Genomic DNA, 19,859 nt, shown 5'->3' with positions numbered 1-19,859 from the left:
CCTTGGGAGAGCTCTGTTCCCCACTTTGAGCATCCCTTCCTGGACCCAGAGGGAAAGATGGTACACTGCTCAGTCTGTGGAGATGCTTGGCATATTAGCTTTCCTGATGGGAGCTCAGCTTTCCTCATCACTGGAGCAGCTCAGGACCTCACTGCTGCTGAGGATGGCTGTGGTACTTTTTGGGAGAACTCTAGTTCTTACCTTGAGCATTGCTTCCTAGCTCCAATTCAGACCCCTCAGCTTGCTACCATGGATCCTTCATCCTACTGGCACATTATTTTCAAGCTTCCACTGACCTCTGGGTCTTCCAAGACCTACTTCCTTCCAACACAGAACCACGAAACAGGCATGCATGAGATACTGTCATGGGCTCCAGGCCTCCAGTTGGACTTGTGGGAGGCACTGTTACGCCCTGTAGGTTTTCATCTGTACTCATGCAGGATTTTAGGATCCTGGCCCTCAGCTGGATTCTTTGGCCTTAATATGTGGACAGATTTCCTGCACGCTTTGTATGATTCTTTGGGTGATTCATTATAAAATAATGTTATGTGTGTCCTGTATTGTGTTGTTTCCCTTGCAAAAACCCCAAACCATAACAATAACTAAGAAACTAGCCTGAGGAAGGTAAATGGAGACTGAAAGGCAGGAAAGCCTGAGACTTCAATCCAACTATTCCTTTTCTGTACTACTGTATATATGCTGGCTATGAAGCCTTCCTTGATTAGCAACCCATCTTTCAAAAGATGGTCCTTTGGTCATTTCTTTCCCCGTACCCTTTGTCTAGTTTGCACATGTCTATTACTACACATCTCACATGGAATTTCATTATGTATTTACATGTTCCTTTCTCTTCTTCAGAATGGTAGACACACTGTTTCATCCAGGTCTGCAGCCCTGCCCCCATCATTATCAATTGTGAAGTCTTATCACAGTAACTGGAAAATAAACGGTAATCAACAATTAAAATCACCTGTTTTTGTTTTGAATCATGTCCTACCTATCCCCAGGTAATAGCCTTAAAACCTAACTCATACCCCAGCCCCCCACTTTCTCCCCCACCACCTTTCACACTGCCATTCCACACTGCATTCCTAGCCCCCACTCAGTACCATCTAATGCAGACAGTCTACCAATTCCCTACTCTATAAAACACTGAAAGTTCTCCGTTACCTATAGAGTATTCTGCCTTAGGACTGTCGCCATGGATCTCTAGTGCTAATCCCTTCTTCCTCCTATATCCCCTTCTCTGTAGTGCTTCCTGTCCAGACGCACTGAGTGGTACACCTGCGTGAAAGCACGTAGCTCCACAATTCCCTTGAGATTATTCCAGTCGTTTATCTCAGTCCTAAATATTCTTTTACAACAAAGCCTCTCAAATTCGTATTCATTTTATAAGGTCTATGAAAATACTATTTGCTTTATAAGTCTGTTTATTGCTCTCTCCTCAGTTCTTCTATCTATGGCCTCAATTTTAAAACATTTAGTAGACAATGTCTTAAGCAAGAGTTATTTGGATGCACCTGCTCCCTGCCCCTTATCTTCCAAATGTTATATTTGATATCACTCAATGTATTTACTGATTTTCTACTAAATGTCAGGTCCCATACTAGGATCTACACGGAACATGCCAGATATAAATGAAATAATTTTTCTTTCTTTCTTTTTCTTTTTTTTTTTTTTTTTTCTTTTTGCGGAACCGGGGAATGAACTCAGGCCCTTGTGCTTACCAGGGAAGCACTTATTCTACTAAGCCATCTCCCCAGCCCCTGACAATGCACTGTGCTCAACAAATACTTATTGACTTGACAAATACAGTGCTTTCTCTTTGCTCCCTCTTTTTATCTGTGAGGTTCCCTTCACTGCTTACAATCAGTAGCTTCTGTAGTTTTTAATTTTTTTTTTGTAGTTTTTAATTTAAAAGTAGAAGGGAAGCACTCTTTTTTTCAGCCGTACTCATGCAGGACATTAGGATCCCACCACCCCTATAATCCAGAAAGTGAGGAAACACAGAAGGAACATTCTGAGGGAGAGTACATTTCCATCAGAAGAATTTAGGAATAGAACAGCAAAGACTCAAGTTACATGCCAGTTCTCCCTGAATCACTGTCAGAGTAGCATCAATATTTTGTTTGAAGAGTTTAAAAATATCACACTTGTAATGAATTACAATTCTAAAAATTTTCAAATAAAAAATTTATTCTCTCACTTTTAGAATTAACTGTCTCCACTGCTTCTATCAGTATGCATAATTTAAAACCTGAATGAAATTCCTGAACTCTCTTAAAGTACACTTGTAAGAAACAAACCTTTTCAGAAACTCATCCATTAATCACTGATCACTAACAATAACACAAAGTAATGCACACCCCTTAAATATGTCTCCTATAAAGCCATGCACATAAGCTGATTTAATTTTTTGTTGTGATATGCTACAAACTTTTAGAAATTTATTTTTAAATTAATCACGGAATTTTTACAGACTACTTAAATTAAATAGTTGTTGTTGAATATACACAGAAAATATGCTTAGCTCAAATGAAAATCTAATGCAGAAAAATAATTTTTTGGGGGGCACTGGGGACTGAACCGAGGACCCTCACATTGAGCTACACTCCAAATCCCTTTTTAATTTTTTTGAGACAAGGTCTTGCTCAAACTGCCAAGGCTGCACTCAACTTTGAGATTCCCCTGCATTCACCTCTCAAGAGTGCCGGGATTATAAGTATGCATCCCCACACCTGACTTCTTTCATCCAATAAAACAAACATCCTTCAAGCTTTATCTTGTATGTAATTTTTAAAAACAACAACAACAAACAAGTAACAACCATCAAGTCCTATCCCTAATGTTCCATAAGATAACATAGAAATAATGCATGTGACAGAACAATCTTTTTGAGTGCACACTGTATTAACATCAGCTCTTCCTGGTTTTATCATTCTTCTGAAAAAGGCTATTCATACTCAATTCTGGCCATTTCATAACAAAACCTGTTTCAGGGCCAGGGAGATAACGCAGTAGAATAAGCACCTGCCTGGTTGTGAGTTCAAGCCCCGGAACGTGAAGAAAGAAAGAAAGAAAGAAAGAAAGAAAGAAAGAAAGAAAGAAGAGAGAGACAGAGAGAGAGAGAGAGAGAGAGAGGGAGAGGGAGAGGGAGAGAGAAAGAGAGAGAGACAGAGACAGAGAGAGACAGAGAGACAGACAGAAAAAAGATGTTTCAGTGATAATTTTCTGAAAAATTCAGATCTTGACTTAAATATTTATTTAAATTGCATAAACACACTTTAAAAGAAAATTCAATTTTAAATTATAGTGAGCTCTCAAATGGACATACGTCATTAAAAACAAAAGGCACTTAACAGCTGCTCATTTTGGTTTATTCTTTATAAAGACATTGGGAATTTAAGAATTTTTATATCCTTTGCCACAGTTCAGTACATCTCTAGAAAAACACCACTTGGCTAAAATTCACAATATGAGTTGCTTCTTTTTCATGAACATATTATTCTTCCCTTCCAGTACACTGGGTTGGGCCTAAAAATTACTTAACAAGTTTATGAGAAAAATAAAATCTGACCAAAGAAATGTTTTTAAGAATAAAAAGGAAAAAAAAAAAAAGAATAAAAAGGATAGGCACTGCTCCTTTTGAATTTACAGACTCATTCACTGAATGCTAGCTCTAAGTACTAGTTGGTGCATAAAAATGTACACCTTAGTTTGTACAGTCATCCACCAGCAAGCAGACAATAAAAAGTATTAATAACACTAGTTATTTAAAATGTCACAGAAATTACACAATGTTATTCTGAAGAAGATAGAATGTCACAAAGAAGTGCCCCTAAACTAGCACTAGTAAATGGGTTCCTAGAGCCAGGCATGGTGGCGCACCCCCATACTCCCAGGACTTGGGAGACTGAGGCAGAAGGATCTGAGCTACATGAGTTCAAGGCCAGCCTGAACTACACAGTGAGACCCTGTCTCAAAACAACAAAACAAAACAGATTCTTAGCCAAGCAGATGGGAAGAGGGGCAAAGAAAGTGAATATACGGAGGAAGGTCATGCGAATACGAGCTAACATGTGCACTCAGAGAAAGACAAATAGTAACTTAACAGGGGAGGGGAGGTAAGAATTAGGAATTCTTCAACATCATTACAAACAAAAGGTAATTAAAAGCTTCATTTGGAAGCTCTATTTCCTTCTTAAATTTTTTTCCTTTCGCAGTGGTGGGGACTCACTCCAGGGCATTAAGCACACTAGGCAAGTGCTCTAGGACTAAGCAGTACACCCTCCTCTCCTTCATTTGCAAACTTCTAAACCACATTCTAAGCCCTGGGCATCTCTTCTAATTAAGGGCATACAAATATACATTTCCCAGGCAAAACCTAAAATTCCAATTCTAGCCCCCTGTAAAAATACTTACGAGTGATCTAGACTTTGGTTAACTAGCTTTCACAAAATTTAACTCCTCTGAATTCAGAAAATAGGCAGTATAAAAGCCACAGAAAATCAATCATTGTCCTTCTATTGTTTAATCCCAACTGTTTTAATAATAAATATTACAAAAAAGTTAATATAATGAACTCAGACTTTAGCTTCAACTAGCATTTAAGCAAAGTCAGATCTAATCTGCTATACTATTCAAATTCCACTTTTCCACATAACATTTCCCAGATTCTCATTTTCCAACTACAGCATAATGGAATCAAAACATTCATGACGAATCAAAACAAAAAATAATAACCCCAAAAGAGCAAATGATTTTTTCTATCAAAACTTACACTTACCCATCTCTTCCCTTACTGACAATTTTTACTTCAAAATAGTAAATCCCACATGCTGCTGGTATTGGATGCGTGGCACGAACTGACGCTGCATCTTTTGGGGTTTTACCATGACCTACATGTGAAAGAGAAAAAAAAAAAGTTAAGATATTCAAATGAGAATCTTAATAAACAATTCAGGAACAAATAACGTTTCTGGAATGACTTAATTTCTGCTCCCAATAGTTCAGATAATTAAAGACTCAATGCAATATTCATCGCCTCAATTAATCCAGTATGTAAAACAGCCTAACTAAGCCACAGAATTCTTCACACTATTGTTAAGTTTTATAAAGGCTTCAGAATTTTAAAACCCTAAACATAGTAGCCCTGCAGGACAATTAGAAGTATGGTAGGGTAAACTATATCTTTAAGACAAAAAAAGGTCAGATATGAGAAACATGATGAGCAAAAGAATCTCTGTTTTATCAGATCTAAATGTACCTATAATTTATAAAATCCCTACTCAATGATCTACTTTTAAAACCAGAGGTAATTATATCATAGCATAATATTGAGTGAAATTTTAGACAACCAGACAATCTAGGAAAGTTACGAATTTATATAATTTTGTTCTATGAGATAACTATCACCAATTCTACAAAAAAGTTGATTTATAAAAATTCTTTGATCAATAACAGTGCATGCCTGTAATTCCAGTGGCAGGTGGTCAATTGTGAGCGCAGGTCTAGCGTAGGGAACTTAGAGACACTATCTCGCATAAACTCTTAAAAAGGAATGGGACTAGGAGAGTGGTAAAACCCTTCCCTAGAGTGTGAGAGGCCCTAGGTTCAATCTTGAGCACAAACCCCCCATCCCACCCCTCCAAACAAGGGAGAAAAGCCCAAACTTATTAAGAACTATGTCACAATATTGTTTATTTTCTTTCTTTTTTAAAAAAGAAGAAAGTTCCTGCCATTTCTGACATCTGAAGAAATGCTTGATAATGATTTCTAAATTCTTTAAACTAGCTATTACTCAACCCTAATCCCAAAAGGTTTCCTTCAGTCACAATCATCTCCCTTAGGCCTTGCCCAAGATATAAATTATCTTTTTTAAAGCTAACATATTAACGAAATCAAATGTGCAAAAGAAAGTCGGTAAAACTGAAGAATACGTAAATTGAAGTATCTTGTCATGAAGTACTTAAAGAGTGGAGACAAGTCTCCATAATCCTCAAAAGGACTGTATGAGAAACAATATTTACGTATTCTAGTTAGATATGCTTCATTCAATACCAATTTATCATTAATCTTCTAGTCATGTATAAGATTCCCTTTACAGACAGCAAAATTCTCAAATTTACCTTAATTGTTTAAAAACTAAGTATCTTCTTTTAAGTTAAAAATTGTATTTTAAGATACACAATAACCATTACATACAAATGAGATCATATCTTCCCTTAAGTTTGCTTTACCAAATTATCAAAGCACACCCTATCATTAAACAGTTTACACTTGCAATGCAAATTAGTACCTGTTCACATGGCCCAAAAGAAACTGAATAAAGGAATTCTCTCAGCCATGAAACTTTTGTTAGAGGCAGTAATAAGTTCTCAGCCAGAGAAGCAAAGCAAGTCAATAAACTTAGGTAGAAGGAGAAAATGAAGCTGCAATATATATAGCACCACAAAAAAAACCCTGCTTTACCATGTATGTGCAGTAAGTAGATTTACACTGAGCTATCCAGCAAGAGAAATAAACAGCAGTATAAACATGTGCAATAGTCACTTTTCAATAAACACACATTTAATAAATCATGGTTTCAGTGAAACATCTTTTTCAGTAAAAATATGTTCAAATAATCAAGTTCCTGGGAAAAAGTCACGCAAACTAAATGCATACTTAAAAATTAGTTCTGACTAACCCAAAGAAAACCTTAACTAAATAAAACCCAACTAACTACTCAATCCACTAGGTTTCAGTGTTTGTTTTTGGTTGTTTCATGTCTGTGTGTGTGTGAGTGTGTGTGTGTGTGTGTGTGTGTGTGCATGAGCACATGTGTCAGTGACCAAAACTTTTAGGGGTAAGGTAATCTCAAGATATAGTTCATGAAAAATAGTTAACATATATATATTTATTTATTCATTTTGTGGAACTGGGGACTGAACTCAGGCCCTTGTGCTTATTCTACTGCGCTAGCTCCCCGGCCCTTACCATATATCTAATACTACAGGAAAGGTACTATTCTAAAAGCAATTATTATGTTTATTAACTCACCTAATATTCAAAACAACTCCCTAAGACAGGTACTGTTTACTGTCACTTCAGAACTTAGGAGCATAAGATAAAGAAATCTGCCCAAGGTCACACTGTTGAGTGAGTTCCAAACCAAAGATTTGTGCTGGGATCTACATCAAGAAGCCCCATCCAGTGTGAGCTCTGAATCAACCTGAAGGCTTTAGGTAGATGGAACATTCTCGGATCTCTGCATTTATCTGTCATTTCCTATACTTGTTACTACCACAGTAAAAGAGAAGGAAGTCTACTTGAAAATAATCTCTCAGACTGTTCAGTGCTTTTTTTATGGCCTTTTCTCATTCAACATTTGTAAAGTAAGTATCCCTGAAGCTCATTTTTCAAAATTAAGAATGTGAGTGCAATCTGACTGGCTGTCCCCTTCCTCCCTCACTACTCCACGTGTGTCCCTCCCAAAGAGAACGATCACCTTGGTTTTTCCTTGGTCCAGGGTGTAACAGTAGCTTTGTTTCCCTGCTAGAACCTCCATCTAAACTCTTACAATTAAACTTTTCAGAGATTACATAACTTTCCTCAAATTAACAGAACGATGCATTAAATCCACTCATGAATTAAAAATTAAAATACATTTTCACATTATACAAAAATAAAGTGTTATACAAGTTTAAATCTTCATGGAGCCTTTGTATTTATATGCTTTACCAAGACACTGTAGAAAAGACCTATAAAATTTTTAAAAATCATGCTTCATTTTTCAATTAAAAATTTTTTTTCAAAGTTTTATTGATAAACGGATAGCAATGAGACAGTTTCAAATCAAATCAGAAGTACAGTTTCAACAAATAATACACTGCATATATTCTTCTTAGTGGTTAATTGCTATACAAGATGCGGACTTGTGATCCTATTTACAAACACCATTAGAACAAATCATTCTATTCATTAAGAGAATGCAACTATATATCTATCCCAACCTCTTTGAATACACAGATACAAAATGGACATTCATAGGTATACCCCATTTTTCTAAGTTCCGTTATTGAATATTATAGGTGTGTAAACTCAGCAAAATATTCTAAAAGAGTCCAGTAGCCCATAATAGCATTGGGTCTTCTGTTTAACTGGCAATGTCAGAAATTTCAATTAAAATTTGAAAGACAAATTTAGATATGAAATTAAAAGGACTCAGTATTTCTTAGATGAGTTAGTAAGAAGATGATACTAGAAGCACAGGGCCTATTTCTAACAATGCTGCTCATTAGCTGGAAGATTACTTTATATTCTATAGTCCTTTATTAAAAAAAAAAAAAAAGCTCACAGTACTAGAGTTTAAACTTATACCATGAAGTCTTTAATGTTAAGTGTTTGTTTCTTCTTCTTCCTCTTCCTCTTCTTCTTCATTTTGTGCTGGGTCTCACTCCAAAGCTCTAACTCAGTGATCCTCCTGTTTTTCAGTCTCCCCAGCTCTGGGATTACAGGCATGCACTACCACTCCCGGACTTAGACTCAGTGTGCCTGGAGGAGGGGTCAGCACGACATGGTGCCTGGGATCGAACCCCGGCCCCTAGAGCTTGTCAAAACAGGCCCTTAATCAACTGAGCTATCTCACCAGCCCTAAGTGTTTTCTATATAGCTCTAGAAGAAAATATTGTTTCAATCCTCTAAGTCTAGCAAAATTCGCTCTTTTTTCAATCTGTTACAGCCACTTAAAAAACTGAAACAGAGTTTGAACGGTGCGCACTCCAGTCCCACTCCCATCCACTCTCCAATCAGGAGCTAGCCAGTGCCTTTCTACAAATACAAACGTGGCTTCCTTGCATCAACAGGCCTCAACACACCTAAAATTCCTTCCAAAGAATCTGCTTTGGCTTTGGAAAAGACTTCCATCTTACTTCTCCCTGGTACCTTCCACCACCTTTTCTGCTCCAGCCACTCAGGGCTTTTTCAGTTCTTGATACTGACTAATTATATTCTTGGCAAGCTTGCCTAGTTCTATGTCCTGTAAATGGACCACTCTCCCCTTTCCTTCTTCGGCCAGGTTAGGTCCTCCTCAGCTTTCAGATCTTCAATTCAGCTCAAGCTTTCCTTCCTTAAATATTCTTTCTCTAATTTCTCTGACCTCATCTGATCATTTATACTTCTGATTATTTTACTGCTTCTTTTTAATTTCTGGGCTTGCATAGACATCTACCTCAGCTTCAATCATGTCTTCCTAGGTCCACAATTGATTCTGACATCACCTGAAACTAACTATTTCACCTCAGAAATTAATATTACACTTTGACAAGGTCTCTTCTGCTACAGCACAGGTCTTGAATACAAATTAGCTCAAATCCACTTAATAAATGAGAACTATACTAGCATACATAAAAAAGAAGTCATTTGGTTCATCATAGCACATTAAAGAATTAAAAAAGAAAATGAGCAATATGTATAAGACCCTATATTAATAAAATTTTAAAAAACCCTAGGATGAATTAGTACAGCAGTGCGTGACAGTAGTGCACAGTGCTTTGGGAACTGCTAAATGCACCACTATGTTTAAGCCATGTGGGCTAAACTGAAGCAGTACAGATTAAAAGGTGATAAGGTATCTCCTCTGTTGATATTAGATTCATGAAGCTCATGCACATTAATTTTATCTTGGGGTTATAATTCAATACTATATTTTCTCTCTCAAACTACCATGGCTTTGTCTATTAGCAACTTCTAAATTTGGCTCTCCTGTCATTTGGACATACCCCCACTGAAAGATGCTGCAGGCTCATCTTTTCTATTTCATGTACTAATCCTCACATCATCCATTTCCAAGGAGCCACATTTGCTTTTACTAAGACAAAGATGCTAGAACCCAAGGTCCGGGCACTATGTGTGCTCACCATTCCTAGGCTGTCAATGCTTCTAGGCTTCTCCATGAAACACCAAGAGCAAAGATATACATGTTCATGTACACACGTCTACATTTCCACTTGACCATCTGTATCTGTGCTAAGCTAAATACAGGTTCATGCAAATAAATGTCTTGAATTTTAATCATTACCACATGGGTCATTCTGAGATGAGAATAAAAATAGGTACAAGGGAACCAAGCCTGTAAATTGGGTCCCTGCACTTCACCTATAAATTGAACCTGCATTTTTCCTCCCACAAGTTTCCCTCCTCAACGTAGCAGTCTATGAAGTATGAAGCCCAGCTCCAAACTTCAAACATATACAAATGGCTTGTATTCTAACATAGCTCACTGAAGAGGTGATCTGACAAGACAGAAGAAATAACACAACCTACGTCACCCATCTCGAAGACACCTCTAAGACCACATAAACCTCTCCAGTGAGAGGTGGTGGTGCCTGCCTATAATTCAGCACTCTGAGAGGCTGAGCCACTAAATTTAACCCCAGCCTAGGCTAATCAGCAATTTAGCAAGATACTGTCTCAAAATAAAAAGGGTTGGGAAGGTCACAGTGTGAAGGCTTGAGCTCAATCCCCAGGACCCGATACACTCACACATACTCTTGAGGACTCTCCCTGTTTTTTATGAGTATCCTTCTTCAACTGCGCCCAATAAAGCTTTCTATGCCTCTCACTGATGGGTCCTGAAAACCCTTTTTCTATAAGTAGTCCACAAACCTACAACCCACTCCCCAAGTGAGGAGAACTGAGGTCCCTATTTGCTGTGTAGGGCACTTCCTCAGGCCTCATTTGGTGACAATTTTAACTTCTTTTTGCTTCTCTGCAACAATAACATACCTAACTGCCACCATCTCCATATTTATTTATTTAGTTGTTCAATTCCACAGATATGTGCAGATAATCCTTGTGTGATGACTGAGCTGGTTAACAGTGGTATGGACTTAAGCCTCACTGCTCCACTCCTTGGGCTCATGACCCATCTTCAGTTTTGTACAGTTCTCTACATCTTATTTATACAGCCTCAGTATCTCTTTTTGGCACAGTACTATAATTTTATGTGCTGTTATCTACTAACTGCATTACTGCATATAAGAGTTAAGCAAATAAAAAAGTCATCAAACTGGATTCCCTTTGACGATTTCTTTGTTCATAATATTATACTGACTGCATACAATTCTTTAATGACCAATTCACTTAGCAACCTAGTCACAGAACATGCCTTGGTCTTTGAACAGGGAATGTCTGCATAGTAGTATCAGAACGCATGGCAGTGAGCCCATACTGCCATGGAATGCAACTTGGATCTACTAGAGCTCAAGGATTATGCAGTTTGTTTTGCCACTAGTTTTAGATTCCACTAATTTCAAAAATTACTTAGGTCAGCACCCTTTCTCCTCTTCCCTGAGGCTGTCTCATACAACTACAATACAGGTAACTGTTTTGTCACATTCTACATTCTAGCCTAGGATTTTGCCTGAATTCTAAATGACTTTTTAAAATTTACGTACATTAAAGTTCACTCCTTGTGCTGTAAATTTCTATGGGTTTACAAAAAGTGTCACGCAATCATAATTTCATGTCATAATTATATACCACATATCTTACAGTTACAGTAACATACTGAATATCCTAAAAATATCTCCTTTACTCTGTTTCTTTGACCCTCTCCTTTACTCAGACCACTGATAACTACTCATTTTTCTTCTGTTTCTAGTTCTGCTTTTCAGGATGTTATATAATTGAAATCAGAGATTATCTAGCCTTTCAAACTTTCTTTTATTTAGCAATATGCATTTAAGACTCATAGTTTTGTGTGACTTGACAGCTCACTTCCTTTTATCACTGGTAACATCCCACTGGATGAACATATCCCAGTTTATCCATTCAGCAATTCCTGAAGGAGATGTTGGTTGCTTCCAGTTATTTGTGATTAAATATAAAGGTGTGAACATTTACATGCAGAATTGGTGATGCAGTTTAGTGATAGAGTGCTTGCCTAGTATGTTCAAGGCCTTGGGTTCACTCCCAAACTACACTAAAAATAATAATAACGCACAAGCAAGCTTCTGTATGAGCATAAACTTCCTTTCAGTTGGTGTTATGGTTTGTGTCTAGATATACCTTTAAAGCCTGATGTAGTCATGGGGTGGACTTCTTGAGTCTGCAATTGATTCAAGGTCCAATGCTGGGATTACGAGTGTGAGCGCCACACTCACCCTGGGACAGATAGGCTGCATACAACATAAGGGATAGAAAGAGGCTTGCTCTCTGCTGATCCTCCCCTTCTGCTCTTGTTGCAATTGCTGTTTCCACCACCCTGAACTGTTGCCCTCTACCATGTGCCACTCTGCTTCAGAGCCAGCCAAGTTCTGCAACCTCCACAAACTATAAGCTAAACAAACATTTCCTTCCTTAATTGTGGGAGTCAGGTATTTTGACCCAGCAGGGAGAAAAAAGCAGCCAAGAGAGTTGGGTAAATACCTCAAAGCACAATTATTGGACCATACAGTAAAGGTACATTTAGCTGTCTGGAGCTGCCAAACCAACTTCCACAGTGGCTCTACGACTCTGCACTATCACCAGCAGTGAATATGGTTTCTGGTTGTTCTGCATCCCATTAGCAACTGGCATTGTCAGATTATTTTTCAGTTTTAACCATTCTAATAGGTATTATTTCCTCTTTGTTTAGAAAACAATGGGGAAAAAGGCTAAACCCTAAACAAGATTTATCATTTCAATTAACTACCAACTACTTCCATCTCAAAGAAAGAAGCCCAATACCAAAGGTCTAAGGCTGCAAAGAATCAGCTTTCTCTGGCACATTCGAATGCAGTGAAAATCAACTGGGCTTGTACTTTATTAGGGCTGTAGCTTTTGTAGTGCTCCGGTCAATGGTTAAATTCCATAGGCTTTACACAGCTGCCACCCATTCTATTTTTTTCCCCGTAAGTCCTGTTAGTTTTTGCACACAAATGTGAGAAAGTCAGGGTTTTCTCAACAACTCACCTATGGATTTACAGCATCACCTATGGATTTACAGCAGCAATGTCCATATCTCCGAGGATATACCTTCTTGTTTTCTAGGCTTTCTGAAGACTTCACTGCTACACTTCCTCAACACCAGTGGAACTCCAACTCCCCAAATCTTTTCTTGTGACTTTCTCCTCCAGGATGGGCTATGTAGGAATCACTTAAAAACCAAATATCCTTGATTTCCTTCATGTGCCTATCTTTTCATCACCTCAGGCCATCTTCTATTAATATTAATATTATAACCCACTTTCAATAGCCCTACACTACATAGCAGACCTCTCCAGAATAAAGTCTAATAATCTAGCAAATAACCATCACTATGAATTAACACTGTCCCCTGGCCTCTTCCAGTGCTAGCAACAATATTTTCAGAAACCTTCAGTCAATTGTTCCCTATTTTTCTCAATGCAGCTATAGCGTCTACATTTTTACCATTCACTTTAAGTCCTCTACTGAAATTCATAGAACCTATTTTGTCAGGAAAATAAATGGACGCCATTAGATGTGGTCATACTCAGCTTGCCACAAGATTACCAGGAGGTCTATTTCCATGGCAGGGTTTCCTTCTATCAGAGGAACAGAACGAACTCCCCTCTCTAAGGCAAACAACCCTGTGCTCCAGAAACAATGTTCTTATCCTGGTATTTCCTGGTATTTTCATCCTTTCTCTCTTCAATTTCTCTTTCCCCTCAATCTTTAAAAGCATGATATCCCAAAAATGTCTTCACCCTTCAAAACTTCTTTACCTCTATGCTGTGAATCACCTTCAGTACTGCACTAGATTGGAGGGTGAATATATGCACTTTTTTAACTTTAAGGCAATAAAAACCAAGTACTGCTTGCTTGCTTGCTTGCTTATTTATTTATTTATTTATTTATGCTGGTGATCAAACTCAGATCCTTGCACTTGCCAGGCAGGTGCTTCAGCCACTGAGCTATCTCTATAGCCCTTGAAATGTAACTTTTATATACAGTATACTTACCGGAACACCACACCTTGGACGAATACATTCTCATTTAACTTATGTAATATATGTGTTTAACCCACAGTTAAAACAAGACTTAGAAAGTAATGCACCTGTATCTAACAGATCTAATTGTATTAAATCCAAAGGGATATTTTGGTGGGCTTTTTGTTTTTATTTTTTGTGAGGCAGTGTCTGACTGGCCTCAAAAGTATGCCTCAATGCTCCTGCCTTGGCCTTCCAAGTGCTGCGATCACAGGTGTGCTCTACCACTCCCTGTGCCAAAGGGATTTTAAGGATAATTTTGATTATGTGGGATTTTCACCTCATATGCTGACATTAGAAGCTAATCCCTTGCTAAAATATAACTCTGCTATCAGCCATTAAAAACTGAAGGAGGTCGCTTACCTGAACCCCACCCTCTGGTACTACCTAATCTCCCTACCATCTGTATCTCTCAAGAGTGACCCATGTACTCTATCCTCTCTACTTGTTCCATCTCTTTACTTTTTTGACCCAGAGAAATTTTTCCCCCCCATCACTCAATTTAAACTGCTCTCCTTAAGGTTTCCAAATCCAGTGAACTGCCTGTACCTACTGCACTAAACTTACTAAAGTCTCTCCTTCTCCTGGCTCAGCATGTGGGGCACCATTCTCCTCATTGCCTGGGTTCCTCTCAACAACTACATCTTGGGCTCCATCTAGTCTTTCAATGGCACTGTTGCTCGGTGTTCCAGCTTTGACTTGCTCCTTTCTTCCTCCATAAGCGCTCTCACACATTCTCCGAAGTACCACCTAGATGCTCAACCTAGAGCTCTCTCAAGCTGCAGGTGAACTCCAAGTACCTGCCAACCCTTCCTGGAAGGGCTGGCCCCATATACTGTCCCTGCTGACTGAAGCTGGGCCAGATTACCCTTATTCCAGGAGGTAGTTGGTACTCTGTAAGTAGTGCACACCTCTACGGCTGACTCAACTAAGGTCAGCATCTGACCTGAAGGCCACCAATTCACACCACAGCATATGATGAAAAGCTCTGCCCAACTGAGAATAATAGCAATTAGATACATCAATACGATAAGTTTCACAGGAATTTTAAATGGAAAGGATAACAAAAGCCAGTCCGCAGGGAAAGGAGAAAACCAAAAACTTGCAACTCTTGTCAAGTGTCACCTCAACTACAGAACAGTGAAAAGTCATGAATTCCAGCTGTTGAAAGCAGAGAAGACTCCAAACTCCAGAAGTGTTCTGTCCCCCTGTAACATTAGTTTCTTTTTCTCTAATTTATAATCAGAGCACAGCATTGATTCCTATTGTTACTTAATTCCAAATATACTGTGATACAGTATTGGCTTCTCAAAAATTGTTTTATTCATGGTTTACTATAGGAACCTAAGGCAGCTAGAAACTGAACATCCTCATTTCTCTCCCTACTATTTCTCATATCCTCTCAATATTACCTTTAACCACTTAGAATATACATCTGCTCTTCTCTTCCCTACCACTGACCAAGATGAAGTCCTTACTTATAACATGGTCTAAAACAACAGTCTTCTACATGAGTTTGCAATTCCCTGCCTTTCACCCCTTGAATCTACCATGCTGTGCAATCTGACAAAAATGAAAATCTAAGCCCCTCACTTCCTACTTAACCTAGTTTGGCAATTCCTCAATGCCCTCAGACTAACATCAATAAAACATTCATTAGGCCCCTCACATTCTGTAGTTCCCCCAGCTATTCCTAACACAGGCCACCCTAAATTCTATGATCCCCAAACTGCTAGTAGATCGAAACACACACAAGGATTCTCTCCTCTACACCTCTGGCTTTTGCATCTTTTAAGACTGACCAGAAGCCTCAAGTCCCCCATGAAGGTGTCCCTAGCCCATCTCCTTCACCTCTTCCAGGGTCAGGCTGGAAGAGATACTCCTCCTGCCTTCTACAGTGCTCTGCAGAACTCTTCCCTTATTACTCCATTTTACATTGTCTGACCTCTGTGAGTTAAATAAAGGCAGTACCACTTTCACCTCTGACTGCCTCAAACCTGACACAAAGCAAACACCAAGTCTGCTGAATAAATGAAGAATGGGCAAGACATATATCCAAAGTGTCCTAAGGAATTATGTGTCCCATAACAACTGCTCCCTCAATAATAATAATGATTGTTATTATTATTATCCATTTTTCTAGTATGTTTATTAGATTCACTTAATTCTTTTAATTACTACCTGGCATTTTTAAAGCTTATTTCCCAGAATTTGGGCAAAGGGATCCCTGAGAAAAGCTCCACTTAGTTTTTAAATTTCTTGCTTTTAAAGAGCAGGCATTTGTATTTGCAGACAATCAAGTATTTGCTATAGTAATTGTTCAATCTGAAGAAATGCAAGAAATTTAATAGTAATTATACTTATGGAATGTTAAAGACTAATGGCCTGGGATGCAGAAGGTGAAGGGAGTTAGGCTGTTGAACCTATTTAGTTAGATGCTGGTAATGCTTCAAGTAAAAGTGCAATTCAGTACTTCATCCCTACCCATCATTCTCAACATCATTTATCTGGCATTTTCCCCCAGCTACCTTAAACTACTGAAGCAAATGTAATTTTCTGTGGTGCTAAGTGTTTCAGTTACTTTTTTTCCCTCCAGAGGAAGTACTTATAATCTCAAATATTGTTCGGTAGGGCATGGTGGCACTCCCAGCACTTGGGAGGCTAAGACAGGAGGACTGCTTCAAGTGCAAGGCCAGCCTGGGCTATATATTGAGTTCAAGGCCAGCCCAAACTACACAGCAAGGCCCTACCCTCAATAAAAAATAAATAAATATTTTTCAAAAAATTCTTGATGTGAACATCTACTTGAGATAATTAGGCTTCATAAAAACTGAAAGAGGCAGTAATACGATATACTGGAAAGATAACTACATTTGGAATCAGTGAAAATTAAGTTTCCAATCCTGGCTTCATTGTGACTGGGAAAAAATCTAACATCTAGGTGCTCCCACTCTCTCCAACCTAAAATAACAACTCACAATCCTGTCCAGACCTATTAATGTGTATCAAAATGCTCTGTAAAGCATCCAAAAAGTGGTAGCAACTTGAAAAATAAAAAAATGCAAACTGCACTTGAAACATCTGGGCTAGATGAATCTACTGTCAATAAATGTATTATAACTGAGAGCAAACCTGTCATTTTTGTACTTAATACTGACAAGAATTCTAAAATAAGGGGGGCTGTCTCAATAAGTGGTATGTGACTAAGCAAATGCCTCTTTAAAAATTTTAAAACTCACTATTTTGTATACATGCTGTTACTCCTCTGCAATTCAATGAACTGTATGCGCATATCTGGCATTGTTTAACATTAATCCCTTTAAATCATTCAAGAAACAATGCTATTTTCAAAAGCAGCAATTCTATTTTAGAAGAACAACATCTTAAATACAGAATATGTTTAAAACAAAAGAAATTATCATCCTACTTCAAGGGTATAGAAAATTATTGCTCTGAAAAATAATTATGGTCAATCTTTTGAAATGTTGTAATATACAAAAATATTGTATGAGTAGTTGTTTTAACGATTTAAAAAAGTTTCTTATAATGCTAGCTAAAATCAATGCAGCCATGACAGGTCAAATAAAAATCCACTCTTATTTTATGACAAAAGTTTTTTTATCCACCACCTATGACACCATCCCTTTATTCCAGAGTCAGTTACCCAGTACATCTGGTGGGATCCTTTCAGAAGACGCACAGAAAACTCACAGGAACAACAGAAAGCACACAGACAGACACTCTGAAATAATAAGGTAGGGGATGGAAAAGATAAGCACAAACTGTGTGTGACAGGAACTGAGACAAAGGGGAGATGTAAAAAAAGAGGAAAAATGAGGACAACAAAATCTGTTCCTCTAGAAGTAATAGTTTAAAACAGTGATATTTCCAGAAAGAGAATCTCAGTGTTACACAACAGAAAGTAGCAGAAAGGCCAACAGGAAGACTAATTGAGACAGCAGTGTCATAAATATTCCAAACTCCAACCAACTGCACATAAACATGCACTTTTCTCTGACCCAAATCATTAATTTTATGTAAAAGAAGTCAGTAGAAGTAAGCCATGCCCAGTGCTAAATAACCTGTAAAATCAGGCCTTAGATAACAAGACAATTCTACCGTCTAGCTCAAATCCACCATCACTCAGGATAAACTGTGGCCTTGTAACATACCTACCATCACAAATGACTGCAGAACCGTGGCAAGCTAGGTAGTATTCCTTGTTTAATAATCTTCCACATATACTGCTTCTAATTTTATAAGCTAGTAATACCAACAACCATAAATTTAAATGTGCTAAGTTCAACAAAAGCATTCTGTACCCACATCAGAAGTAAAAATGCTTCATAACAGCACTGTCCACCCAAATTTAAAAACACATCACAAGGAATTAACAAAATGTCCTAACTTAAGAAAAAAGCGAATATCACTACTTGGAAACTTTTATCTATTTAGATTAAGTGCTCCTCTGGACCTACAGCAAAGATGAAGGCAGGAAATGTTCAGATCAACAAGGCCTATTTTTGTGGGCGATTCTTTGCAGCCAAATCATCTGATAGATTCCTACTGCCATTCTCCATTCCGATTAAATTCTACCTTATTTATCAAGGTTCTTCTCAAATTTCAGCCCTTTTAAGAATTTTACCACAAGGCTGTTTATACCTTCCACACACAGGCCACTAGGATCTGAGTAAGACTCTCCCTTTGTAGCCAATCAAAATGAGGCTGCTCCGAATGTAAAAGCTTCTGCTTTAGATTTGGGGCCTAAGACACCTATTTGTTTCCAGACTAATGAAACACTGGCTTTTTTATTCCTTCCACAGAAGTAAACATGACACATTCCATTAATCTGAACTACATCTCAAAAACCTGGTAGGATTTATAATTTTATGCACATACAACTGATTTACTTAAAGCTTTGTTTTGACCTAGGGGAGATAGATAGGCAGGTGGGGGTATAGAAACATAAGCCTGTTTTTAATTGCAGGTGTAAATACAAGGCAATTAAAAAACAAAGTAGCAACTTAAAAAAAAAAATACTGATTTCAACCAGACTTCATATAAAACCAACCCGGAAATATGGGGCATTTCCAATCTGGAAGAGGTTTCTGCTCCCCTAAGAGGAGTACTCCCGCTTTCGATAAGATACACTGCTACCAAACTTGGGCCCCTGTCCTTTTGTCCCCCAAGACAATCTCTGGCCTAATTTTGGACAAAATCCTCCACTGATTACTTCTCACGCTAAGGATCTCTGCTCTCCTTAATGAGAAATCGTATCTCAGAACCGTACCTCTACCCCCACCCCCACACGTAAGAGGAGAACGCCTGACCCACCACCTGGAGAACAATGTAACCCAACTCCAGTCCATAGATTCCTCCACCCAAGCCCCAAGATTTATCGAACAGAGCGATCAGAAAGCGGGTCGCGCGTCCCGTCACCCCGGATTCCGACAAGGTGTCCTCCCGCCGGCCCAGGATTCCCAGCTCCTTCCCACCTGGGGCAGCGCACTCGCCGTCCTTTCCCGAGAATCTCGCCCCGCACCCCGGGACCTTCCTCCAGACCACGGCGCCCACTCGGAGCGACGGGACGCACGGCCGGCCGCCTCAGAGGTCGGGGACTGGGAGCCGTCCCCCATACCTTTGTAGTGCACCCGCAGGTTGTTCTGCGAGAGACCGATGTAGCTGAACTTGTCCTTCGGGCTCCACGACCGAGGCAGCGGCGTCTCCTGCTCGTCCACGGCCGGGTAGAGGAGCCTCAGGCGCCGCTGCAGCTCCTTCTCTTGCTCGTTGAGGGCCGAGTCCCCGTGCGGGAAGGGGGCCGCGGCACTGCTACCAGCCGCCAGGGCCGGCGCGGCGGGGACGGCCGGCCCGAGGGGCGCGGCGGCG

The 19,859-nt window shown here is 38.9% G+C and overlaps 1 protein-coding gene across 1 annotated transcript in view; it reads right to left on the bottom strand.

Annotated features, from left to right (window-relative positions):
- Nucleotides 1-19,853, bottom strand: part of Ranbp9 (RAN binding protein 9) — a 92,929-nt gene extending 73,076 nt beyond the window's left edge. The window contains exons 1-2 of the mRNA XM_004628349.2: nt 19,612-19,853; nt 4,787-4,898 (exon numbers count right to left, since the gene is read on the bottom strand). The gene's annotated coding sequence lies outside the window, so the exon portion shown is untranslated. The remainder of the gene's footprint in view (nt 1-4,786; nt 4,899-19,611) is intronic.
- Nucleotides 19,854-19,859: the final 6 nt, after the last annotated feature.

The sequence above is a fragment of the Octodon degus genome, unplaced genomic scaffold (assembly GCF_000260255.1).
Source record: "Octodon degus isolate 3935 unplaced genomic scaffold, OctDeg1.0 scaffold00023, whole genome shotgun sequence".
Classification (NCBI taxonomy): Eukaryota; Metazoa; Chordata; class Mammalia; order Rodentia; family Octodontidae; genus Octodon; species Octodon degus.
Note: the sequence above shows the minus strand (reverse complement) of the source record. Positions and strands in the feature narration are given on the sequence as shown.